This window comes from Chelonoidis abingdonii, chromosome 1 (genome assembly GCF_003597395.2).
Source record: "Chelonoidis abingdonii isolate Lonesome George chromosome 1, CheloAbing_2.0, whole genome shotgun sequence".
Lineage (NCBI taxonomy): Eukaryota > Metazoa > Chordata > Testudines > Testudinidae > Chelonoidis > Chelonoidis abingdonii.
In genome coordinates, this window is record NC_133769.1 from 148,160,468 (window position 1) to 148,179,672 (window position 19,205).

A 19,205-nucleotide genomic window follows, 5' to 3' on the forward strand; every position below is an offset into this window, starting at 1 on the left:
CTGCCATATGGAAAAGCTACATAAGGTGGGGTGTGTCATCATCTCTTGGTCTTATTCCCCACACAAGAAAACTCCTGGAAATACCTCAGGGAAGACTGAACTGGGAAAAAGTGTTGGTCCCAGGGTAAAGGGATTTCTAGCTTGTGTATGGAAACTTGGGGGACTTCTTGTACCATCAGTCAGGGTGAGAAATAGCTAATTCAAATTCTATCCATCTAGTATGTTAGGCTTGGTTTGAGTTTTTGGTTATTTGCTAAGTAATCTGCTTTGATCTGTTTGCTATCACTTATAATCACTTAATCTATCATTCTGTAGTTAATAAACTTGTTTTATGATTTATCTTAACTGGTGTATTTTGAATGAAGCGTCTGGGGAAAATCTCAGCTTGGTTAGCACAAGCTTGTTGTGCATATCTGTCCCATATCAAGGGGAAGGGGAACTATATTAATGAGCTTACATTACACAGATCCCTGTGCACTATAAGCTGGTATAATTCTGAATGTATACTACAGCAGGTGTGCAAGGTTGGGGAGCTGGGAAATTAGCTGTTGTCTTCTCTCTCTGCTTGAGTGGCTTAGGTAAAGCACTCAGGTAGCTTAGTTGGGTGTATGGCGCCACCTATTGTCATGCTGGGTGATAACAGGGCCTGGAGAGGCTGGCTGACTCTCCAGCAGGACAGTGTGAGAAGGACCAGCCCAGCCTGAGGGTTAGAGGGCACAGCAGTTTCCAGAAGCCCCCAGACTGCATCCCAGGGTGACAACCCATCACATCCTAGATTACACAGGTATCAGCAGGTTTGTCACATTCTGTCCCCACCCTAGATACTTCCTGCCTTCCACCACCTTGAGCAGCTCCCACCCTCCTATACATTTACCGCTCTTCTCCCTCCAAGCAGAACCCACCATCAGCTCCCTGATAATCCCTTACCTGAGCCAACTCCACTGCAGCCATTTTCTTCCCCCTGGGAGGATGGAATGATCTGGAGCAAAACGTGGATGTTATTCTGTAGCCTGCCAGGGTGAGAAGCGCAATGTGAGAGAAATCAGACAGGGTTTTTGTCCGTTCCACAAGCCGATTCCCCCCAATTTTTCCCTGCTAACAGACATTCTAATCTCTCTGTTACACTTATAATGTTTGCGGACGATACCAAACTGGGAGGGATTGCAAGTGCTTTGGAGGATAGGATTAAAATTCAAAATGATCTGGAGAAACTGGAGACATGGTCTGAAGTAAATAGGATGAAATTCAGTAAGGACAAATGGAAAGTACTACACTTAGGAACAATCATACAAAATGGGGAATGACTGCCTAGGAAGCAGGGGCGGCTCCAGGCACCAGCGTTCCAAGCGCGTGCCTGGGGCGGCAAGCCATTGGGGGCACTCTGCAACTTGCCTGCGCAGGTTCTGCTGGTCCCACGGCTTCAGTGAACCTCCCGCAGGCATGCCTGCGGAGGATCTGCTGGTCCCGCGGCTTCCACCAAAGCTGCAGGACCAGCGGACCCTCCGCAGGCAAGTCGCTGAAGGCAGCCTGCCTGCCATGCTTGGGGTGGCAAAATGTCTAGAGCTGCCCCTGCTAGGAACGAGTACTGCGGAAATGGATCTGGGAGTTATAGCGGATCATGAGCTAAATATGAGTCAACAGTGTAACGCTGTTGCAAAAAAAGCAAACATCGTTCTGGGATGTATTAGCAGGAGTATTGTAAGCAAGACATGAGAAGCAATTCTTCCACTTTACTCCGCGTTGATTAAGCCTCAACTGGAGAACTGTGTCCAGTTCTGGGCGCCACATTTCAGGAAAGATGTGGACAAACTGGAGAAAGTCCAGAGAAGAGCAACAAAAATGATGAAAGGTCTAGAAAACATGACCTATGAGGGAAGATTGAAAAAACTGGGTTTGTTTAGACTGGGGAACACAAGACTGACAGGGGACATGATCAGAGTTTTCAAGTACATAAAAGGTTGTTACAAAGATGCCGGAGAAAAAATGTTCTTCTCAACCTCTGAGGACAGGATAAGAAGCAATGGGCTTTAAATTGCAGCAAGCGTGGTTTAGGATGGAGATTAGGGAAAAAACTCCCTAACTGTCAGAGTGGTTAAGCACTGCAATAAATTCCCTAGGGAGGTTGTGGAATCTCCATCATTGAGAATTTTTAAGAGTAGGCTGTGAGGGATTGTCTACGATAATACTTAGTCCTTCCTTGAGTGCAGGGGACTGGACTAGCTACCTCTCGAGGTCCCTTCCAGTTCTGTGATTCTATGAACCGAAGGCCAGAGACAAGCAGAATCAAAGGAGTCACTCTGAAGATTCTCCGTGTCATTGTCCCCGAGGCAGCTCTCTCAGGTTTACAAAGTGGTTTGATGCTCCAGCCTTTACACAGTCTCTCCTGAGAGTGCCCCTTTCATGGGCTGGGCCTAGTTTTAGCTTTTGACAAGCATGACCCTGGGGGCTCAGAGACTGGGCCTTCTTGTCTCAGCACACCTTGATTCTCTCTGTGTCTCCCCAGCGAGTCCAAATGAGTAGATACTCCTGACAGAGACTGTGAACATAAGAAGGGCCTACTGCATCAGACCAATGGTCCATTTAGCTCAGTGGCCAATGCCAGGTGCTTCAGAGGGAAAGAACAAAACAGGTAATCATCAAGTGATCCATCCCCTGTCACCCATTCCCAGCTTCTGGCAAAGAGACGCTAGAGACACCATCCCTGCCCGTGACACTGGCAGATGAGGTGTTAGCTCTTGCAAAAGCCCCCATGTCTTAATTGAACATGGACAAACACATAGCTGGAATCTGTCTAGCTCACCTGTGTTAGTATTGTTAAAACAGGTATCAGAATGATAAGAATGTGTTTAGACTTTATTGAATGCTTTATTGAGTTGCTGCCTGGGTTAATAGCTGCATTGTGAGCCTCTGTGGCTCTGTAAATCACCAGACAAGAGAGAGACTTTACCTAGGGCAAGTGCTGACTGGCAACAGAATGCATTACACCCTGCCTGGCAGGAAAGGTCCATCAACACCAGAAAGACTATTATGGGATGTTAAAGAAGACACAAGGCTGTTGTTGTGCTCTTGACTTCCCATTTGCTGAGTTTGCAGCTGAGAGCACAAGGCAGGAAGGGGATTAAAAACCCCATACAGAAGGAAAGTATCAGAGGGGTAGCCGTGTTAGTCTGGAGCTGTAGAAGCAGCAGAGAATCCTGTGGCACCTAATAGACTAACAGACAGAAGGAACTGATTATCTGTATGCTGCTTGGACTCTGGGGGACAAAGTTTTTAGCATAATCAAAAGATTCCCAGCTGCTTAGCCTGGGTTAGTCCTAAAGAATATGTAGAGCTTGTTTATTATAGAAGCTTCTGTTACTTTTTGAAATTTAAGACTCTAACTTGTCTGCATCTGGATGATTAGCTGCTGTGACAGGGCAAAGCCAGATGGCTATAGGAAAGTAGTGAGAAACAGGTATGTTAGCCCCAGGCTAAACAAATCCCTGTTACCATAGTAACCAAATGACAGTTGCTCCAGGTTAACCAAGATACCTGGGGCCAATTAATATCCTTCCAGAAAGCCATGGAGACAGCTAGGTTGATTGGGACACCTGAAGCCAACCAGGGGCTGACTGAAACTAGTGAAAAACCTCCCAGTTAGGCAGGGGGTGTGCATAACAGGAGCTGTGGGAGAGACTGAGCGGTACACACCAGATCAGGCACAAGGAAGCCCTGAGATAAGTAGGGGCTGCTGTGGGGAAGAAGAACAGGGAATTGTATGTGTCCTGTTTCTACAAGGTCAGATACCATAGCTGATACTATTAGGGTCCTTGGGCTGGAGCCTGGAGTAGAGGGTGGTCCTGGGCTCTCCTCTGATTAATCACTGAGAGTGGGAGACAACAGAGACTGTGCAAGGGAGGGTAGCTTTGCCTCACCTCCCTTGCTGGCTTATGATGAAAATGGCTCAGTAGGCTGTGACCCTTGTCTCTCAAGAGAAGGGCTACATGGAGGGTCACAGTGAGCCTCTGAGGCTAGTGAAATCCACCAGAAAATGCAGGGTCCATGGAGACAAGGACAGAGCTTTGTCACACACTTATTTCCTTTTAAATAAATGTTATGACAGGACTGGCAGGACTAGCAGGACAGTTATGACAGGACTGACAGGACAGTTATGACAGGACTGGCAGGACTGACAGGACTGGCTACAAGTGTTGGGAGATCTAAGATTCAGTTGACCTAAGGAACTGACTGGTCCTTTGGGACTGGCAGTAACCTGAACATTGCTGTGATTTGTGGGGTAAGGCAGGGGTTCTCAACCAAGAGTCTGGGGCTCCCTGGGGGGACACTAGCAGGTTTCAGGGGGGCTGCCAAGCAAGGCCAGCATTAGACTCATGGAGGCCCAGGACAGAAAGCTGAAGTCCCAGTGCATGGGGCTGAAGTCTGGGCCCCTGAGCCCCACCACTCAGGGCTGAAGCCGAAGCCTAAGCAATGTAGCTTTGTGGGGGTATGGAGCCCCAGGAAGTTGCCCTTTTTGCTATCCCCTAACACCAGCCTTGGCTGTGATGTTATTAATATAACCTGTGACTGTGTAGTTCATTGGTGCAATCACTGTTATATATTTGCAGCAAATATTGTACAAAGGTTGTCGTGTAAGGTGTCTATGAAAAGGTTATAATTTGCTGATGATGATTATACTATCTGTATTGGTGTATCACTTTTGTAATCAAAGTTATGAATATTGGCTATATTTTTGTATATCAATGTGTTTTGATTCTGAAGTAGCCTTAGTAAAGCATTAGGACAGCTTCTTCACAAAGGAATTTGCAAATCAAGTGCCCAATCAAGAAACACTTAAAGGACCTTGGGGAAACTCCAATCCACATACCCTGGTGGGACGAGCCAGTTTCTTTACCTGCCACGTCCGCGGGTTCGGCCGATTGCAGCTCCCACTAGCTGCGGTCTGCCATCCCAGGTCAATGGGGGATGCAGAAAGCAGCGTGGGGCGAGGGATGTGCTGCCTGCCACTTCCCACCACCCCCATTGGCCTGGAGTGAAAAACTGTGGACAGTGGGAGCCGCGATCGGCCAGACCTGCCAACGTGGCAGGTAAACAAACTGGCCCGGCCTGCCAGAGTGCTTACCCTGGAGAGCCACGTGCCAAAGATTGCCGATCCCTGAGCTAAAATATTTCAGAGACAAGTCAGTTGAAAATATAGTGATGCAAGAACAAAGTAACATCACTTCACATTGTTACACAGCTTCCAGGTGCTGGAGGCTGCAATCCCCTGTCGTTATCATGGTTACTGGTCTGAAATCTCCCCATAGCCAGTCAGAGACAGACACGTACCTGTGTTGCTCCCCAGCTTCCACTGCAGCGTCTCTAGGGGGAGGAGAAGATGGGAGAGGTGAGAATTCAAGCCCTCGCAATCATGGAGAAATCCCCATTGCTTATTAATGGAACTGCTGTTAACTAGGAGATGGTGACAGAGATCAGAGGCCGATAACGCAGCCGCTGCAGACAGAGCCAGCCCCACAGGGCTGCTCCACGGGGAAGGGTGACTCGCTGAGCTGGGCTGTGAGATGGAGCCGAGGATCAGTGACATCACTAGAGTCCCCAACTCCTCCCCAGGGCGAGGGTCAAGCTAACCAGAGGAGACACCACCCCAAGACTCCAACTTACCTTTTAATCCCAGCAGCACCTCCTGCAGCGTGGCACTTTTCAGAGAGAAATCGCTGAGTCTCTTCTCCAGCTCTGCAAACGATGGCTTTGGCTTCTGAAAAGTCCTGTCCTCCCTACCGGGGAAAGGAGGAGGGGTGAGAAATAGGCCTGAGCCCAGCAACCCCCAAACTCCAGGAAACCTGGATCTGAGCTTTGTAGCCTGAGATGGTCATTGCCATGGTGAGTCACCTCAGCCCTGTGCTTTCCAGGAAGTAGGGAGAGACTAGAGCAAGGAACGGAGACATTGTTCAGGGACGCTCTGGTTCTGTGGGGGGCAGAGCCACCCCCTACGCTGGTTTACTGCAGTAACAAGGAGCACAAGCACTGGGATTATGTGGAAAGGGAGGAAACAGACCACATTGTGGGCAGGTCTTACATGCTGACAGTGGTCACAGACAGAGCCCAGGTCTCCAGCAGGGAATGAACGTGGGCCCTTTAATGCCAAAACCCCTTAACCCTTCAGCTGAAGCAGTAACCCTGGGTCGTCCAGCTCAATAGGCAAAGAGAGCCACATTGCACGGTCCATTACAGCCAGTGGCCCAGGACATCAGGTTAGGACTCTGTGCCCTACTCCATTCACAGCAGAATACCCACTGCTCTCCATGGGACACCCACGTACAAAGAACAAGGGGAGTATCTGCCCTTCATATCGGAAATAAAATTTTAGTTCTTAGTATTTTGCCAAGTTTTTGTCTGTCACACTCAGTGTCACTCAGAAGGAAAACAGCCCCTGCCCAGACACCCTGTAGAGCCCTGCTAGTTCTTCCCTGTGTTTCCCTTCCTTTCCCACCCTCCTTTCTTCATTTATCTTGCTTCCTTGTCATTGTCTCTCTCCTCTATTCTTCTCTCCCTACAGCAACCCCCTATTCCCACCCCACGAAGGCTTTACTCCTGCCCCCTCCCCATTCCACCTGCTCGAGTGATCAGCCAGGAAATGTTGAATGTTGACATCGAAGTGTTACCATTTCAGCTGACACCTTGATGACATTAACAGGGGACAGGAAAGTCTCCGTATTGCAAACAATACTGCTTCTGTAAAATGTTGCATTTGGCTGCACAGATATGCCCTTGGGATCCCAGCCTCCCTCTTTGTTATCGCCGGCTGAACGGTTGCACAGAATTAGAAAGCAGTCATGAAGAACTAAAGAGAACTTTCTGCATGAGGTCATGCTGCACTCTGCGGCTGAAAAACAAGAACTGAAGGAGTAGCCGGACAGTGAGAAGAGGGACCAAAAGGAGAACACAGTGTGTCAGAATGAAGTTCCCATTCACCCCCCAGACACCGCCAACACACACTTATCAACCTCCTGGCTCCAGTGTGTACCCATTGTATTCCACTCCTGCCCCATCACAGTCCAGCCCCATGAACACCCAGAATCCAGTGCACTTAACACCCGTCCCTCTGTAGTTTATTCCTGCTGAAGTACAGTACCCACTGCACTGTACTCCAAAGGATAATTTTGGATATGATACCTGGACTTACACAAATCTTTAACTGTCCCTGCACCTCACCTCCCCATGGGACCCTCTCTTCCCCGATCCCCCACAGTGCTGATGTGTTTTTTGTTTTTTGTTTTTTTGTCTCTCTCCTCTGGTTGTTATATTTTAATAAAAGGATAGTTTTGGGTTGAAAGCAATCTTTATTCCATTAATGGAACGCAAACAGAGCCTTGCAAAGCAACACACAATTTTCTTAAACCTTCATAGTGCATCGCCTGCAGCAATCACAATGACCTCTGAGCATTACAAGCACTGCACTCCCTTGCATAGCAACAAATATTAGTGGCTTTTAGCTTCAAATTGCTGCCTCAAGGCATCTCTAATCCTTATGGCCTGCGCTTCACCCCTCTAATAGCCCTGGTCTCTGGCTGTTCAAATTCAGCCTCCAGGTGCTGAGCTTCAGCCATCCAGCCCTGAGTGAAGCTTTCACCCTTTTTATGGGTTGTACAGCACGCGGCTATAAGCGTAGGAATATTGTTATGGGCCAGGTCCAGCCTTCAACATAGGCAGTGCCTGCAGGCCTTTAAATGGCCAAAAGCACACAACGGTCATTCTGCACTTGCTCAGCCTGTTGTTGAACTGCTTCTTGTTGCTGTCAAGATGCCCTGTGTATGGCTTCATCAGCCACTGCATTAAGAGGTAAGCAGCATCTCCTAGGATCACAATGGGCATTTTGACTTCCCCTACAGTGATCTTCTGGTCCGGGAAGAAAGTCCCTGCTTTCAGCTTCCTGAATAGATCAGTGTTCTGAAAGATGCGTGCCATGCCCCTTTCTGGAGTAGTCTGTGTTAATGTCTCTGTGAAATGCCCACGGTCATCCACAAGTGACTGGAGAATCATAGAAACATACTTCTTGTGATTAATGTACTTGATGGCTAGGTAATCAGGTGCCAGGATTGGAATATTCGTGCCATCTATCCCTCTCCACAGTTAGGGAAGCCCATTTGTGCAAAGCCATCCACACTGTCATGCATGTTTCCCAGAGTCTCAGTCTTTCAGAGCAGGATGCAATTAATGGCCCTGCACACTTGTCAACAGATGTCCAACAGTCGACTTTCCCACTCTGAACTGGTTAGTGACCGATTGGTAGCAGTCTGGAGTAGCCAGCTTCTAAGTGCAATTGCCACACGCTTCTCCAATGGCAGGGCAGCTCTCATTCTCATATCCTTGCACCACCGGGCTGGGGCGAGCTCATCACGCAGTTCCATGAATATGGCTTTCCTCATCCGAAAGCTCTGCAGCCACTGCTCATGTCATGGTACAATTCCCCACTCTGAACCTTAGAGTCTAAAAGATGGGGTACCAGCATGAATTCCTCTAAGCTTGATTACCAGCTTAGAACCTGTAGCGCTGCCACCAACCAGGAATTCCAGTGCCTGGTACACTCTGGTCCCCCCAAACATTGCCCGGTGGACATCATGGACCATCGCCTGGACCCCCCAAGACCCAGACCCTCTGGATCTTAACACAAGGAAAGTAACCCTTTCCCCACCATTGCCTCTCCCAGGCTTCCCCTCCCTGGGTTACGCTGGAAAATTACTGTGATTCAAACTCCTTGAATCACAAAACAGAGAGGACAATTCACCTTCCTCCTTCCTTCTCTCTCACCCTCCAGACTCTCCCTGAGAGAGAAAGTATCCTAACACAGAGAGGAAAATTAACCTTTCTTCTCCCCCTTCCCTCCTTTCTCCCCACCAATTCCCTGGTGAATCCAGACCCAGTCCTCTGGGGTCTCACCAGAATAAAAAACAATCAGGTTCTTTAATAAGAAGAACTTTTAGTTAAAGAAAGAAAAACAGTAAAAATTATCTTTGTAAATTTAAGATGGATTAGGTACAGGGTTTTTTAGCTATAGGCACTGGGAATACCCTCCCAGCCTAAGTATTCAAGTACAAATTAAAATCCTTTCAGCAAAATACAAATTTGAACTCCTTCCAGCCAAATGCACATTTGCAAATAAAGAAAACAAACATAAACCTAAATCGCCATCTACCTAGTACTTACTATTTGGAATCTTAAGAACCTGTATCAGGGAGATGGAGAGAAACCTGGTTGCACGTCTGGTCCCTCTGAGCCCCCAGAGTGAACAACAACCAAATTCTAACAGCACACACAGAAACTTCCCTCCCTCAAGATTTGAAAGTATCCTGTCTCCTGATTGGTTCTCTGATCAGGTGACAGCCAGGCTTACTGAACTTGTTAGTCCTTTACAGTCAAAAGAGATATAAAGTACTTCTGTTCTATTAACTTCTACTATCTGTTTATGACAGCTCATTATCCCAGATATGCATCACGATGTGATCCCACCACTTGGTGCTTGTTTCCCGAGCCCAAAAGCAGCGTTCCACTGTGGTCAGCACCTCTGTGAATGCCACGAGCAATCTGGTGTCATAGCTACTATGCATGGCAAGATCAATGTCGAACTCCTCTGCCTTTGTAATTTAAAGAATAACTCCACTGCCACTCGTGACATGTTAGTAAGTGCGGGATCCATTCCTTCAGACTGAATAGACAGAGCGTGCAGTACACAAATCATTGAAAGATGGCACCAAATGGGGACAGAAGCACAGGGATTGCTGAGATGAGAAGCAATGCATGACGGGGCATTCACGGCCATGTTGACCACAGTGGAATGCTGCTTTTGGGCTCAGGAAACACCTCCCTTCCACCTTCCCACAACTCCCACCTGCCTCCACCTTCCCACAATTCTTCGCGGCAGAGGAGGAAGAGATGCTCAGTGCAATGTGGATGAGGGGTGAAAACATTCTCTGCCCAGAGTGCACTGCTCCGTGTACCACTGTAAGTTCAGCAGACAGTGTGAACACACAATAGCAGTTTCCCTTCAGCGCTCTCTGAGTGGCACTGAACTCCCAGCACTGTAACTCTGCCAGTGTAGACATAGACTCAGAGAGAGTGAGTGGACGGATCCCCTCTGGGGAATGAAGCACAACGGTGACAGGCTATGCAGCCTTCACTAGTCTCCCTGTACCTGAAAACCCTGCTAGCCCAGCGTGCTGGAGCATCTATGCCAGTACTTGGTTCTTAAACTGCAGCTACATTTCCCACTCCAGGTGAATCCAAAGCCCAAGAGATGCAGAGATCCAACTCCTTATAATCTTAGAAACATTTTGTTCCTTTTTCTATTTTGTGTCCCTGTTTCTTTTTATGAACTTGCAGGCCTCCCAGCCTTTCTATTAAATTGGGTGTAACACTATGGCTCAGTGGGTGAGTGTGTGTGAACACCTCTGAAATCTACAAAGGGAAGATGCTAGGAAGAATAGTTCCCCAAATCTTAATAGCCTTAAAACTCCACCCTATGAAATGACTGAACGCATGCTCCTCACCTTTGGAAGAATTGCAAGGAATTGAGCTGTCAGATATGTATTGTCTGAACTTCTTTTACTAATGTCTCTCTAAGGTCTGTATGTGTTTTGGGGCAAGAGGGCGAGGAGAAGTATTAGCTACACAGTAGTGAAATCTAAGGAGAAAACTAATTAGCTTTGAGGTTGTGGGCTAAATGTAAGCAATAACTTGGTTTTGGTATTGAAATATTCAGCTGGCTAAATCTGGGTTGCACTGCCTGGTTAAAAATCTCCGATTGGGGTTTCGGCATCATTAACTACGTACCTGCCTTCTTGGGTTTTCTTTTAGGGTTTATAAGGGTTGATTTTCTGCTGTATTAATCTAATGGTTTGACTAAATTGATGATTTGATTCCAGTGCAATATCCTTGTTAACTCATTGATTTCCTGATTTGACTTGAACTTTATCACTGTATTGTTTAACCCTTAGCTGAGTGGTGTCTATAGTCATTTAACCTTAGTGACGTGTGCTCTTGCATTTATTTGTTCATGTTAATAAAACATGTAACTGGGACATTGGGTCATTTATTTTAATAAGCAACCAGGGCTGGAACTTGTATTTGTATACTTCCCTTTAATTCAATCTCCATTTTTGTCATTTCATACTCTTCTAAATTAAGGAACGTGCAGCAACAAATACTGGCACAAGCCTTTTGCTGTCCCATTCTGTGCCCATCCAGCAGGAGTAGAGAACAAACCCGTCCTGGAGCAGGGACTGTCACAGTGGACTGTAAATACAGACTCATGTTCCCAAGCTTTGTTGTCTTTCTCCAATCCTGGCATAAGCGTGACACCTACAGCTCCTTGTAATTACGCCTGGCAAGCAGGAGACCCCTATGTGCATTCCCTGGGGAGGCAGGGGGATCTGGGAGACTCTGGGCACTGGGGGATATTTACCCAGAGCTCAGGAGCAATCTACTCAGGGGCAATGCAGGAGAAAAGAGCTGGGGGCTGCCTTTCCCCCCTTATTTCTCCTTATCCCCCTTCAGCCTCTCTCTCCTCTTTCCCTTTCTTCCCCCTTCCGCCACCCTCTGGCACAGAGACTTGTTCACTTCCCTGCTCCCAAGGGCGCTCACTCTCCCATAGCTGGATTGGCCCCTGTAAGTGTTAACAGCAGTGAAAGCCTAGGTCAGCGGCATATTATCGCCCAGGCCAACAAGGCCTAGGCCTAGGGCGGCAAATTTGCTCACGCCCCCACCCCAACTCCACCCCTTCCCCAAATTCCCGGCCCGCCTCCTCCCCCAGGCGCGCTGCACTTCCCTCCTTCCACTTCCGTCCCAGGCTTGCTGCGCAAAAGCGCTGGGAGGGAGGGAGGAAGGGCGAAGCGAGTAGCGGCACTTGGAGGAGGCAACGCAGAGGTGAGCTGGGGCCCACTGGCGTGGGAAGTAACCCAGTGGGGGGCCAGGAAGTGCTTCCCATCCCAGCTCACCTCTGCTCCACTGCTGCCATCTCCTGAGTGCACCGCAACTCCCCTTCTCCTCCCTCCCTCCCTCCCAGGCTTGCTGTGCGAATGTGCTGGGAGGGAGGGAGGGAGAAGCGAGTAGTGGCGCACTCGGGGGGGGCGGGGGGGGCAAAGAATCGCTCCCTGCCCCAGCTCACCATCACTCCACCCCTGCCATCCCCCAAGCATGCCAGATCTCCCCCCTCCCTCCCAGGCTTGCCGCAGGGAGCAGAGGTGAGCTGGCGTGGGGAAGGGAGGGACGGCAATTTTTTGAGGGCCTAGGAGCACCAGATTTGTTAATCCACCACTGTCCTGGGTGTGGGTCAGTCCCTGCAGTGGCTCTGTGACACAAAGAGGCAGGAGGAGGAGCAGAGATCAGGGTGCTGTAGGAGACTTGATTCAATGAAATATTTTACAGAACCAAAGAATCCCTTATCAGTGTATCTGGTTGCATAAAGTCTCACAGCAGTTCACCAATTTGTCTTATCTGCTGCTGGGATTCCCTGAATTACTTTTATCACTTTGTCATTTAGCTTTGTTACTGTGCAGATGCATGGCATTGTGCTATGTAATTTATATTTTACCAACAAGTCCTCCTTGAAAATATGCAGCAGTAAGAGCTTGCTAGTTTTAGCAATGACATCTGTGTTTCTAGTATTGCACTTGCTCTGTTTTTTACTGTAATTTCTAATTTGGAATTTTTAATTCTAACTTTTTCTTCTGATTTTTAGAGAAGAAGGTTATTCTGCTGGATCATCTGACTTCCAGCCTGACTGAATTTCTGAGCTGGTCTCAAACATCTTTTTTATTCAATCTACCAGTGGTGTTTGCCTTTTGCAACTGCTATTTTGCCTCTCAATCTAGTCCTTAGTTTTTTTCCACATGCCATTCCTTGTGTGTAGAACTTGATTCGCAAATATTCAGTAACGGCCGTATACTCTCCCATGTAAGATTCTTGTCAAAGGCAAAAATCTATTGTAATTTTTGCTGAATGTTAGAACTGCTGTAGTAGGTCAGACAAATAGTCCGTCTAGACAGCGGCCAGTGCCAGGTGCTTCTGAGGCAATGGACACAACAAGTAATCACTGAGTGACCCGTCCTGGCAGTCACAGGTTTAGGGACACCCAGAGCACAGGGATGCATTCCTGATTCTCTTGGCTAATAGCTGATGCACCTACCCTGAGGAACTGATCTAATTCTTTGTTAAACCCATTTACAGTTTTGGCCTTCAGAACATAATGAGCACACATCTACAACCCCAAGGGGGCTTGACAACCACACAAATCCTAAAAACATGAATTATACACCCTGAAGTCAAGAAACTTTAATTAATACATGATATTTTGTTCTTATGTGCCTCTTTGATCCTGAGCCTGTAGGGTTTTGAGGAGGAGATTGGACTAGATGAGCTCCTGAAGTCCCTTCCAACCCTGATATTCTGTAATATTTTCTATGGTGCCATAAGGCCACTTCCACAAAAGCTGGAGCTAAATACCTGAATGAAATTTGGTCTACCCTCATACTTTTCCTGTTACTGCTCCCAAACATTTCCTATACCTAAGGCCATATTGACACTAAGAGCGTATGTTAACTCAAGTTATGGCAGCATAGGCTCGCTACCCGGTTACTTACTGTGTCACTTCTGTGACTGACTTGTGCTATTGTCATAAATAAAATAGAACTGTAATGGGGATAAATTACACCAGCATAGAAGTATATTGAATGCGAACCCTATGGAAATTAAAAATTTAAATTATCCTCCACGTGTCCCACTAAAATGAATGCAATCCACAGGTCACTTGGGCAGAAGTATCAATGTCAGGATGCTACCTTGTGAGCACAATAAATGAAGCTGCAAAATAAATGATGTTTAAATGACCTCACTCTATTTTTTACAATCCTATATTAAGAGACAATTGATATAATTGGAAGCTGAAGACTTTATGCTTCGATCCCCCACTACTATCATGTTTTAGCAAATTAGGACAAGTTATCAAATAAGAACCACTATAGGTATCAGTAACTGCTACTGGTACCAATTCACTACCTCTGTACCAGAAGACGGGCGAGACGAGAAGTACCAAATTAGGACAAGTTAGCAAATATGAACAACCATATGTATCAGTAGCTGCTACAGGTAGCAAATTATAACAGATCACAGTTTTTTACGATCTCTTACATATGAGTAACAACTATAGGTAGCAAATTCCTATGGGTAGCAGTTTCTCACACTACACCTGCACAGCTCTGCTCCCAGGCTTTTCTTTGGCTCCTGCTCTCTCCTTAGCTCGGCCCCACTCTGACCCAGGTAGTTCCAGCTCACATGGAGAATGGGACCCCCTGGCCTGGTGACCCCCTCATTAGACTGTCTGTCAGGGTGAGCTGGAGCTTTGGCCTCTGTCTTTAGAAAAGGCGGACACTGCGTTTCTCCGGTCATCTACTGAGGGGGCAGAGACACTCTGGGCATAAGAAGTCGAGTTGCAAGTGAGATGTGAGAATTAATTATATGGAGCCCGGTGCAGGACTTTGGCAGGTAGACTTAAGCATGGGGAATCGGGGTGCAGTGGATGGGCCGGCTGTCTAGGTGTGCAGATTTAGTCATACTGAGGCCCAGGAGGGAGGAGGAGGAGGAATCCTGCTGATGGGCAGTGGCTGTGGAGAAAAAGAGGAAGGATTCCTGGGACTTCTCCCCACCCCTTGTACCTGCCTGCTTGCTCTTGTGGTGGAAGGGGGCAGATGCTCCCTGGAAGCCTGTTTTGTTAGTTCCCTCTGGGCACCTGGCATTGGTCACTGTCAGAGGACAGGATACTGGGCTAGATGGACCTTTGGTCTAACCCAGTCTGGCCGTTTTTATGGAGTTTGCCAAGATCACCTATGGATCTTCTCTTTGTGTCTCTGAAAGCTCTACAGGGCTGCATAAGCTGCAGTAAGTTTCTGGTCTTGGGTTCGAGCTTGAGAAACAGGATTGTAGGCGAGGCAGGGATCAAACAGTCTCACACCTGACAGCCAGCAGACGTGCAGGTCATGGGCAATGAGCCCATGACAACTACTAAATGTGGTGCATAAATGAGCCCAACCTAGAAGGTTTCTTGTTGGCCTCAAAAGGTCATTGCTCAAAGACATCTGGTGTGATGGAAAGAGTGACCCACTTATGAACTCGACTAGCTCGGGGAGTCCTTGCACTAGGGAGGATGGGAGGGTTAATATGTGGTTGGGAGAATTCCACATCCATAAAATCCCACCGCTGGGTTTGTAATGTCAGACTCCAGCAAACAAGTTCCTCTATGTGTGAAGGGAGAGGTTGTGAGGGGGAGGGTTCATGGGGGTGTCAGTGTGAGGGAAGGGGCTGTGAGGGGGAGGGTCTATGGAGGTGTCAGTACGAGGGGGAGGGGCTGTGAGAATATAGTCACCTCCAGGCAGCAGGAACCCCCTGACATGGGGGTTTACTGCCTCCTTCCCCTCCAGGAGCTTTGGGGGGCCCTAGGGCCCAGTATAGAGCTGCTGTCCCTACAGGGTCCCTGGGACTCACAAAGCGGTGATGTGAGGTTACTGCCCTGTCTATCCTGGGGGGGGGGCACTGGAACCCCCAGAACAGCACAGGGGCTCCCACAAAGTTATGTTGCTTCAAATTCAGCCCTGGGCAGTCAGGCTTAGATTTCAGCTTTCCGCCCCGAGCCCCAGAGAGTCTAATGCCAGCCCTGCTTTCTGGGTTATTTTGGTAGCCCCCCGCCCCCCCCCCCAACCCTGCTCACTGCTCCCTCAACTTGGGACCCCTGGTTGAGAGTCACTGCCTGAGTGCTCTGTTTAGAAGTAGGGAGCAAAGCTGATGTCTTTCCTGATGGCTGAACACAGACTCTTAGATTATGATTCTCAGGAACTGCCAGCTACACCAGGAGAGCTTCTCGAGCAACTGCCTGGCCTCAGGGACGCTCTGAGCCTGCAGGGCCCCCGGGGGGCAATGAAGCAGCTGGGTCAGGCTGGGCACCTTGATTCCCAGAGAACGGCCCTGGCTCCCTGCTCAGAAGCAAAGAATAATTTCTCCCCCATTCCCCAATAAATCAGCCTGAGCTAAAGGCAGAGCTGGGGGTTTCTCCTTTCACTCCTGCTAGGGAGTGCCGGGTCCCAGGAGCGTTTCTAGCAGAGCATTTGGGACTCAACTGGGGGAACCAGCCTTTCATTACAGAACGCTCACATTCAGACCACATCATCATTTACATTTTTTTATAATATGATAGAATCTTTCAATCCTAGTGTCACCATGGATAACATGGCTTGGTCAGCCTGGTGGGATACCAAGGGTAAAACTAACCAACTCTTTAAACCCAAGAGAGTGGAGATAAATCACCTCTTAGAGTCAATGTGGGGTCATCAATAGGCAAATGGCGGGCCAAATCGCTTTTCAATGTAGGCAGTCCCATCATACAACCCCGTCCTTAAACTTATCAAGCTGAGTCTTGAAGCCAGTTCGGGCTTTTGCCCCCACTGCTCCCCTTGGGAAGCTGTTCCAGAACTTCACTCCTCTGGTGGTTAGAAACCTTCACCTAATTTCAAGGTAAAGCTTATTGATGGCCAGTTTATATCCATTAGTTCATTACTAGTGGGGGCATGTGACAGTGTGGAGAAGGGAGGGAGAAAGACTGGAGAACTGACAGTGGGAGCCTAGGGTGACCAGATGTCCTGATTTTGTGGAGACAGTCCCAATATTTGGTGCTTTTTTAAATATGGGCTCCTATAACCCCCCACCCCCATCCCGATTTTTCACACTTGCTATCTGGTCACCCTATGGGAGCCAGAGAGATTCCCTGTTCTCCAACCACCCAACTCTGGGAGGAACCAGTTGGAACTGCCCTTGGGAAGCTGCCGCTAATAACTCAGGTGTGAAATCATTATTCTGTTGGAATCAGATTAAAGCCTCCTCACACCCAGGGTCACGGTCATTGACATGGCTCATTCCTGGGATGTTACTGGCCACAGCAATACAACAAGTGGAATCAAATCCCTTTCCAGAGCCCAGGCACACAAAGAAATCCTGGGGCTTTTTGTCTCTAGGATGCTGGCACCATCGTCTGGCCATTTGGTTTCACTCCTTTCTGTTAAAACCTTTAGCTTTCTGCACAGAAATGTTAATTCCCTGGGAGAGACTCGGGAGTGTTTCTCTGTTTTGTGTTGTTAACAGGGTCAGCTCCAGTGTTTTTGCCGCCCCAAGCAGCAGAAAAAATAAAATAAAAGCCACTATTGGCACTTTACCGCTGCCACTTCATTCTTTGGTGGCAGTTCGGCAGGTCCTTCCCTCCGAGAGGGACTGAGAGACTATCTGCCAAATTGCCGCAGAAAAGCCGGAGATGCTGCTCCTTCTCATTGGCTGCCCCAAGCACCTGCTTGCTGCACTGGTGCCTGGAGCTGGCCCTGGTTGTTAAGGATTGAAATGTTCCCTGGGTTCCTTGGTCCCAACCTGCCTCCTATTCTACTGCCCATGCAGCCCCATCCCAGCCCTCAGCCCCAGTAGATGCTGATTCCCTCAGCCCCATCTGTGCGGCGTGTGAACCCTGTCACTCCGCATTGCCTAGTTCCCCCCATCCTGAGGGACTTCAGCTCCTCTGTGTCCCCAGGGACCCTCCACATCACTCCCCTGCTTACCACGGTTCAGATATTGCAGTAGCATGAGTCTGACGCTCACTTTAGAGGCCTCACATTAATAACCATTTTTAATATGAACTTACTAGAGATTCTATCGCAATATTTTGGTGAGAGGAGCCTGTTAAAAATATTCATAAAACTCCTTTCCCAAGAGAGTCACAGGTTTCTTGATATCCCGTGTATCGGCAATGAACATCCACTGACCATGTAGCTGACTGTGGTATAAACATCTTAGATTTCCCCAGCTAGATAAGATCCCATCAGTACATAAATGTCAGGGAGCCCTGCCTGAAAACAGTGACAATCATGGAGGGCAGGGAGGGTGCACCACTCAGCCCCCAGCTCTGCCCCAACCCTGCCCCCTGGCTCCACCTCAACCTCCTTACCCCCTCCACACCTTTCTCTGCAGGAAGCTCCCAGCCCCAGTTCTTGACCGTGGCTGCTGAGGGGCCACAGATATGGATAAGAGGAAACAGCGTGAAAAGTTTGGGGACCACTGGTTTAGGGTGACACCCTCAATCATTTCTATGCAGTCCATTAAAAGGTATTCCTCACCCACCTAGCCCTTCAGGCAGGATGGACTAGGTATGTTCTCTCGCCCTTTACTCATCCAGAAAGGATAATAACATTTCATTACACTCATATGATTTTTAACCCAGCATCAGTCAAAACTGGTCCTTTTGGCAAAGCTGCCGCATGATGCTGCATAGCTAGGCACAGTAGGCGTGTCTGTGCAAACACGGTCTGTTCCTAAAGTCTTTCCCCCAGCTCATCACTAGATGTGAGTGGGGAGCTCATTCAGATCCTGCTTTATTTAAAAACTTCTTATTGGCCCTACCTCTGTTGGCCTTAGATTTCTCCTTGTCTCTTCTCTAACAGCTCAGATGAGGTGGCCAAGTGGTTAAGGTGATGGACTGCTAATCCATTGTGTTCTACATGCATGGGTTCAAAGCCTATCCTCATCAGAAATGTTCAGTCTTCTCTCTTCCTTTACAAACAACCATCTTCCCTCTTTGGTACAATTACAGACCAAAGCATGTTGCTTCCTGCAAACAATAACCAACTCAGAACGCCCCTCTGCTTAAAATAACATGTCAAAATACCAGATTTCTAAAGGAATTCTCTAGTCCTGGATTTCATAGCTTTTATCTCAAAAGGTAACATCCTTATCTTCTCCCCCAAACACCCCAGGACCTCCACAAATTATTAAAATGCCCCCATCCTCAGCAAGGCCACGACAGTGACCCACAGCTAAAGTGTCTACGCCAAGCTGTTCTGAAGGAGGGAACTCAAAACACTTTCTCTCTGCTTCCCTTGGCAAGGTCTGACTGGGAAAACAAAATCCTCCAACTGAAAATGTTCTGCTGAAAAACCAATACTAGTCTGTTTGGGGACTTTGATTTGAATGTATTGTTATTATTCTCTTCTGATTTCTGAATTATTTCAGTTCAGTCTTTGTGCTCCAGGTGTGTTTCCAGGTATCAAGTTGTGGGGGAGAGAGGCCAGGTCATGATGTCTCTTCCCCGCTTTCATAGTTTCTTCCAATTTGCTAGGAAACTGTTTTGCTAG

General features: G+C 48.0%; 1 protein-coding gene and 1 non-coding gene across 11 annotated transcripts in view; both read left to right on the forward strand.

The window, feature by feature from the left end:
* The window catches only part of LOC116833757 (uncharacterized), a 660,803-nt gene that overhangs the window by 156,030 nt on the left and 485,568 nt on the right, over window positions 1–19,205 (forward strand). The window lies entirely within an intron of this gene.
* On the forward strand, window positions 18,520–18,601 carry TRNAS-GCU (transfer RNA serine (anticodon GCU)). Its single transcript has one exon. It is a non-coding gene; the product is annotated as a tRNA-Ser (tRNA).